Here is a 7,528-nt window from a genome sequence, read left to right as displayed (position 1 = left end):
TGCTAAGCGCACAGCTTCATCTCGCTAAGCGCCCCAATGCGCTAAGCGCAATTCCCTCTCTATCTAGACCTTCATGTGAATTGGACCTAGCGGGTCAGCCCGCTAAGCCCAAATCCCTCTCGGGTTTGGAATTGCGCTAAGCGAGACCATCTCGCTAAGTGAGCCCTACTACTGTATCAAGAAGCATTTAATTCGCTAAGCCTACACATGGCCCGCTGAGCGAAAGTTGTAGGCCAATCAGAGTTGCAGATCTCGCTAAGCACGTACCTTTCATGCTAAGCCCAAATCCTTCTCGAGTTTTCTAATTTTTGAATTGGGCTGAGCGAGTCTGTCTGCTAAGTGCGTGAATTTGAATTTTGAAAACTCAAACATCACTGAGTGCTCGCTTAGCGAGTGACCTGTGCTAAGCGAGGCAGTTGAAACTGCCAAAAATAAGGCTTAACTGCCTTAGGCAGTTATGTTTTTTGCAAAATATAACTTCATTCCATCATTAGAAATTGTGACACTCATCTGCACTGCGCTTTTATTGCATTTTCTTCTTCTCTGTGCTTCTTCTCTGCTCAACGCTCACTGGAATCCAAGAAAGTGTTTTTCACTTAACATTTTAATTTTCGTTTTGAATCTTAGGATAGAAACCATGCTTAGGTTTTAAAGCTTTGATTTTGTGTTGATTCTGCTATTGTTTGGTTAGTTGTAAGATAACATGCTGTTAAGGGTTTATTTTCGCACATAATGCATGTCATTTTGATGTGAATTGATTAGGTTTTGAGGCCTAATAGGGGCCTATGGTAGGGGGCAGAAAAGCCCCAACTTTTTCTTGAATTTTCGATGTTCTCGCTAAGCGAGCCCGCTCGCTAAGCGAGTTCATCAATTTTTGATGAATTTCTGGGTTTTCTAATGAACTCTCTAAGCCAGCCCTGTCCCACTAAGCGTGTTCATAATTTTTGTTTGAATGTTTGAATGTCTGTATGAACTCGCTATGCCACTGCACTTCGGCTTAGCAAGTGTTTAAATTTCCAGATTTTGTTTGTGTGTTCATATGAACTCGCTAAGCCGGCATGTCGCGCTTAGTGAGTTGTGTTGCTTGAGTCAGAGTCTAAGAGGCTTTTGGTCTTCTGCTAGTGGCTAAGCGAGTCAGTCTCGCTAAGCCACCTAGCCTCTGTTAGTGAATAAGCCTGGGCTAAGTGAGTCAGTCTCGCTAAGCCCAAAGCAATTTAGTTTTCTTAGTTTTTGTTCATGCGCTAAGCCAACCTTACTCGCTAAGCACAATTTCTTCTCTGTTTTGGAATTGGGCTTAGCGAGCCTGCTCGCTAAGCCAATTAAGTTCCAGTGGTCAATTTGGGCTAAGCGCCTGCTGGCGCTAAGCCTGTGTAGTGTGTCACACTAAGCAAGTCAGTCTCGCTAAGCGCAATTAGTTCTCTGTTAGAGAATAAGGCTTAGCGAGCCTGCTCGCTTAGCCATTGTGTTGTTTTAGCTAAGCGAGTGTAGCTCGCTTAGCTAGAGTCTATGTTTTTCTGTTGTCGCGCTAAGCGCACCCTGTGCGCTAAGCGAGTGCTGTTATTTTTATAAGGCATGCTAAGCGAGTTAGCCTTGCTAAGCGCCCAGTTTGTTTTTCTGTTTTATCTTCTACTTTCAGTTTGAAATAAAACTTGTCTAACTTGATTCATGTGATTCTTTTTTGATGCAAATGGCCTCCAGGAAGAGGAAATCCACTGCCTGCCGGCCCCAGGAGCCTTACGACACTACCAGATTTATTTCTGAGATTGCCTGGGAGGGGTATTCCCAGAACGTTTACTCTCGGAACATCCTTCCAGAGAGGAACGTCACTCTTTATGTCACAGAATATGATGAGTTTCGTTGGGAGCTCGAGAGGCGATGCTGGCATAAAGCCTTGACCAGGCAGATGGATGGGCACATAAATGTAGCCCTGGTCAAGGAGTTTTATGAGAATTTGTATGATCCTGAAGACAAATCCCCCAAGCAAGTCAGAGTGCGGGGGAAGCTGATCAAGTTTGATGCCACCTCTCTTAATTCCCTCCTGGAGACGCCACCAGTTATTCAGCCAGGGGAGCAGTACACTTCTTATTCCATTTTCTGTCGATCGTGCATAGATCCTCAGGAGCTTGCTTCCAAGCTTTGCATTCCAGGGGGCGGATTTGTTTTGAATGCTGAAGGGGTGCCCTGGAAGCTCCTGAGGAAGGACTTGACTACTCTGGCACAGACCTAAAGTGTCCTGTCCTATTCTAACCTTGCCCTCACCTCTCACACGTCCGATCTGAATATGGACTGGGCGAGGTTAGTTTATGGACTGGTTATGAAGATGGACATGGGCGTGGGCTTGCTAATCTCTGGACAGATATCACAGATGGCCCAGTCCAACTCCTCTAGGCTCGGCCTACCAGCACTGATCACAACCATATGCTTCGCCCGAGGAGTTGTCCCAGACTCTCTTACCTTCGAGTCTCTCAGCCCTGCCATTAATTTGGTATATATTAAGAAGAACTACTAGAACCTGGATGATCCTTCGATCATATTTCCAGGGACTCGCAAGGCTTAGGCTCGAGGATCAGAGGGCCCGTCTTCTTCTGCTCCCCTTGCTCTTGCTTCTACACCAACACCATCAGTAGCTCTAGCTCTAGTTCCAACACCTGCCGGCACCTCCACTCAGAGCTCAGATCTCATAGTGCTAATGCTATAGAGCATCCGTCATGGCTTATGCCTGGTGATGCAGAGCATTCATAATTTGGCTCAGCACCGGTCAATCATTAGTATGGAGGAGTTTATAGCCCAGGTGGCCTGGCTAGGAGTCCAGCCTTCTCCTTTGGGAGGAGGTGGGGCTTCTATAGCCCAGGAGCCTCAGCCACAACCGGAGGTTACTCTTGAGGTCAGACCAGAGACCACTCCACGAACTTCACCGGTCACTACACCACTTGTGGAGGTCTCTGATGAAGAGGATGTCACTATAGACACAGATCATGCAACTAACATGGCAACAGCGCAGAGCACCTGGGATCCCTGGCCCGCTACAGCTCAAGAGACATCTTAGCCAGCCCAGGATGCTCCCTCCTCACCTCAGGACGAGCCTAAACCAGCACAGGAGGAGCCATGACAGGATCTTTATTTATTTTTCCTGTTCTTGATACATTTTTATGTTCAGTTTATGCTTTTAATTTCAAGTTTATATTTCAGTTTATGTAGTTAGCAAATTTTAAAGCTTGTTGAACAGTTTACAATTTTGATTGATTATGCAGTGGTTTGCTTTGATTTGAAAATTCTGTGTTTGTGTATGAATTGAGTTGATCGATTGCATGGATTGAGTGAATTGCGATGCTTAGATCACTTGCTTTGAATAAGTATGTGGTAATTAAAAGAGAAAGAACATTAATTCAACCCCTTAGTTTTTCAATTCAGGATCAGGACTAGCCTTGTGTTTATCATCATACAAATAAAACCCTTTGCGAGTTGTTTCGCCTGTTAGAAGCACATTTTAAACAAAGATTGTTAGTGAATTAGTTTGGTAGAATACAACAGAGCATTTCACTGTTATATAAATATATTCCACTCAGATATCTCATCAGAATTCCAATTGATGCAGAGTTTAGCTTTACTAGCTCTTTTATCTTAGTGGAGAAGGGGAATAAGCATTGATTTATATGTTCGCTCAGGAAAATTCTGAATAAATTGCATGCCAGTAGCAATCGCCACACCAAACCCAACAAGGTTCACCAATCTGCATTAGTAAATATGTGATAAATCAGACACTTAAAAAATTCATTAACGATATCAAGAATTTATCCAAGCATAATACCTGAAAGGTCCCATGGGTATTTTAAATTTGGTTATTACTCTATCAATTTGATAAACATCTACACCATGTTCAACAAGCAAGAGACCTGCTTGCATATATGGGAAGAACATCCTATTAACAACAAATCCTGTGTAGCTTCCAACCACCATTTGAGTTTTCTTTATCTTCTTTGAAACATCTAACACGTCAACTATCACTTAGGGAAAGGTCTACTTGGTACAATTTTTTAAAAAATTAGGTAACAAAAAAAGAACAAAAGCTACAATTTTCTCAGAAATTTTCTAATTTTTTTATAAAAAAAAAACCACTGCTACTGTTATGGTCAATCAACATATTCTTTGGGAATATTATCTGGTGGCCACACAAGAAGATTAAAATTAGAAGCTCATGTAAAGAGTGCAGAGAGGGTACGTGACATACTTATTTATCGTTCAGTAAAGAGTGCAAAGAGGGTACGTGACATACTTATTTTTTAAAATGATGGGGATTTTATAACTGGCATGAACATAACAATATTAGAGGCTGACAAGTATTAGATTTGGATAGTAGTAGCATTTATTAAGAATTACCACAACCTAATCATCATAACAGAGAAAGAAATGAGAGAATGTTGAATTTAAAGAGATAATTAAGTGGTCTAAGAAAAAATAGAAGGTATTACTAGTACAAAAAAGTTGATTCTCACATGTCTTGATCATGTTCATTTTCTAGTGCAATGTTGGCAACACATGAAAAAGCCTTTTCAACGTTGTAGCCTCTTCAACACATGTCTTGATCATGTTCATTTATACTTATGACTCTTGCTATTGAGAGATTTATCCCACCAAACAAACAATCAAGTAGAAGTAGAGCATAAAAGAAAGAAACAAAATTAGGGACATTTTAGAAGGTAATACATATTGCAGTTTGCAGATTAATATTAGCATGCAACAACAACAAAAAATTACCAAGCTTTATTCTACTGAGTGGTTCTGCAGTCACAAATAATGGAAAGCATAACTTAACAAGATCTTGGAGCATGTTGTTTCGATAATAAACAGATATCATGAGATGGCACAATTGCCAAGGAACTAAATGCAAATCAGAACCAATTTTGATTTCCCAGAATTTCTGAGCTTCTTTGACTCTATGGTCAATATTTAAAGCTCGTATCAGTTGACCATATGTCCCCATTGTCATCCCCTGTCCTTTGCTCAGCATCCATTTAATTACCTGCATAACCCTATGCCACTGCTGGTCCTTCTCAAGAGAAATCAAAATTGTTTTCAATGAGGCGATGGGGAAGTTTTGCTCCCATACAACCTAGGCATCAAGAGCACCATAAACAACCTCTTTACTGTCGTTGAGTTCAAGAAGGTGCATTAATTCAAACAACAAATTCATTCTCAATTATAAGTCACCACTCACCAGGTTTAAAGCTTAAAGCAACAATAGTAGTATTATTATACTTACCGTAGCGTATAGATATTTGTTCTTATCTTTTCTAGATACATTTTCCCAAATATAATTCATGGGAACTGCGGTGTCAAGAGGATCACACTGTGTCTATGAGGAAGGGAAATTAAGTCGTTGAAAGAAACTAGATAGAAACATACACATACACATACCTGTTGGTGTTGCAAATTAGATGGAGGAGGCATACCAACGACACTTGACTGTGACAGCAACGGTGGTGCTTAACCTGGGCTTCGCTTACTTTGATTTAACTCAATCTACAAACCTGATGAGCCAAGATACATTATTGGAGGTGATTTGAAAAAGCAAAAGCGATGAAATAGGGAGAGATTGAGACACTCACCATATAAGAGATTCGAGGCGACCTCAACTTCCACATGGTGTTGTGCTTCATGCTGATGGACAAAACCAACTGAAGCCTCCTCTCTCTCTCTCATTTCTTCCTCTACTCAAACTGGGTGTCGGAACCTCATCGTTGGGTGCTACCACGAGTGCGGGAGTTTTCAGTGCGAGAACAGGTGGAGAGCTCACCGGAATAGGACCAAGTGGAGAACTCATCGGAACTGGCGCTGGCGGCAAACTCACTAGAGTCACGATAGGAGGTGTGGCTGTCGGTGGTCTAGCCGCAGGAGGAGTGGTTGCGGGAGGTGTAGCCACCGGAGCTGGAGCGGCAGCTTTAGACGGAGGAGATGCTACCGTGGGAGATGAAGCGGGTGGGGTTGCAGTTGCAACACTGGGAAACGCTAACAAAAAAACCTACCTAACAAGAAAAATAGTAAGAAAGGGAACTTTTTGATTTACAAAATGAAAGGCACGTCCTAATTGTTGAAGAATAGAGGGCGAGGAGGACGACGGGGTAAAGGTCGACGAGGAGGAGGACAAAGGAAAGGACTTCCAGGCAGCGGTGGGAGTCAGAGGAAAGAAAGATGGTTAGGGTTTTCAAAAACATTGTTAGGTAAACCCTAAACCCTAAACCCTAAACTCATAGCCATACACCTAACTCATTACCCTAAACCCTAATTCATAAACCCTACCCATAAAAATAAACCACTAACCCTAAACCCCATCCACTAACCCTAACCCTCATCCATCAACCCTAAAAATAAACCACTAACCCTCAAAATAAACCTCTAACCCTAAACCCCCTCCACTAACCCTCAAAATAAACCACTAACCCTAAACCCCATCCACTAACCTTAAAATAAACCACTAACCCTAAACCCTATCCAGTAACCCTAAACCTAAACCATATACTTAGTTTGATGTGCGACATAACAATAGTCATTATGATTACTACCGTTACTTATTTGATTTGTGTACTTTACTTTTTCAACCTAACTCATAAACCCTACGTCCTAAAATTAACTCATAAACTCTAACCCTAACCAATAAACCCTAAAATTAACTCATAAACATAACCCTAACCCATAACCCTAACCCTAACTTATAAGACAACCCCATAACCCTAAAACCTAACTCATAAACACTAAGTCCTAAACCTAACTCATCCTACAACTAACTTATAAAACCTAACCCAAACTGATAACCCTAACCTTAACTCAAAACCTTAAACCTAACCCTAAACCCCAACTAATAACCCTGGCCCTACCTCATAACCCTAACACTACCTCATAACCCCTAAGTCCTAAAACTAACTCATAAACCCTAACCCTAACTCTGTATTTGTAAACTTTAATTTTGCTATATGACTATATTTATTATTTTAGTTTGATGCGCGACATAAAAATAGTCATTATGGTGTCCGCGATGGTGATTCAATAACAAATGGTGATAAAAAACGCAATTCCATAACAAATTCCATAACAAGTACAATTAGATACCATAAATTAAGTCTGAAATTCAAATTACAAAGATACAAAACAAATTTGAAATAGAGACATCAAAATCAGTCATCATGGTGTCCGTGATGGCGCGAGGATGTGCCACATGGTCGATCCCACCTTCGGGCTTGACGATCCGAATTTCTTCTTGTGCGCTGTCTCCGCCCTTGTTCCTCAGCCTCTGTAGAAAACTCGTGACGCAAATCAACACCTAATAAGTCACCCATAGCAGGGATTGCTCCGGGTACATCCCATTGCTGACCTAATGGGGCATTAGGTGTTGCCATTGGGGCATCATGTTGCTGCGAAGGGGTCATGGTTGGCCATGAAAAATGAGGCTGTGTTTCCGCAACACCACCAAACGAATGTTCTCTTGCAGACATATCAGTGTGATGGCCTTCGAAAGGATACTGATACATTTGCG

At 41.7% G+C, this 7,528-nt stretch overlaps 1 pseudogene; it reads right to left on the bottom strand.

Annotated features, from left to right (window-relative positions):
- Window positions 1–3,621: 3,621 nt before the first annotated feature.
- Window positions 3,622–5,642, bottom strand: LOC100780648 (pentatricopeptide repeat-containing protein At4g21190-like; annotated as a pseudogene).
- Window positions 5,643–7,528: the final 1,886 nt, after the last annotated feature.

This window comes from Glycine max, chromosome 12, assembly GCF_000004515.6.
Source record: "Glycine max cultivar Williams 82 chromosome 12, Glycine_max_v4.0, whole genome shotgun sequence".
NCBI lineage: Eukaryota > Viridiplantae > Streptophyta > Magnoliopsida > Fabales > Fabaceae > Glycine > Glycine max.
Note: the sequence above shows the minus strand (reverse complement) of the source record. Positions and strands in the feature narration are given on the sequence as shown.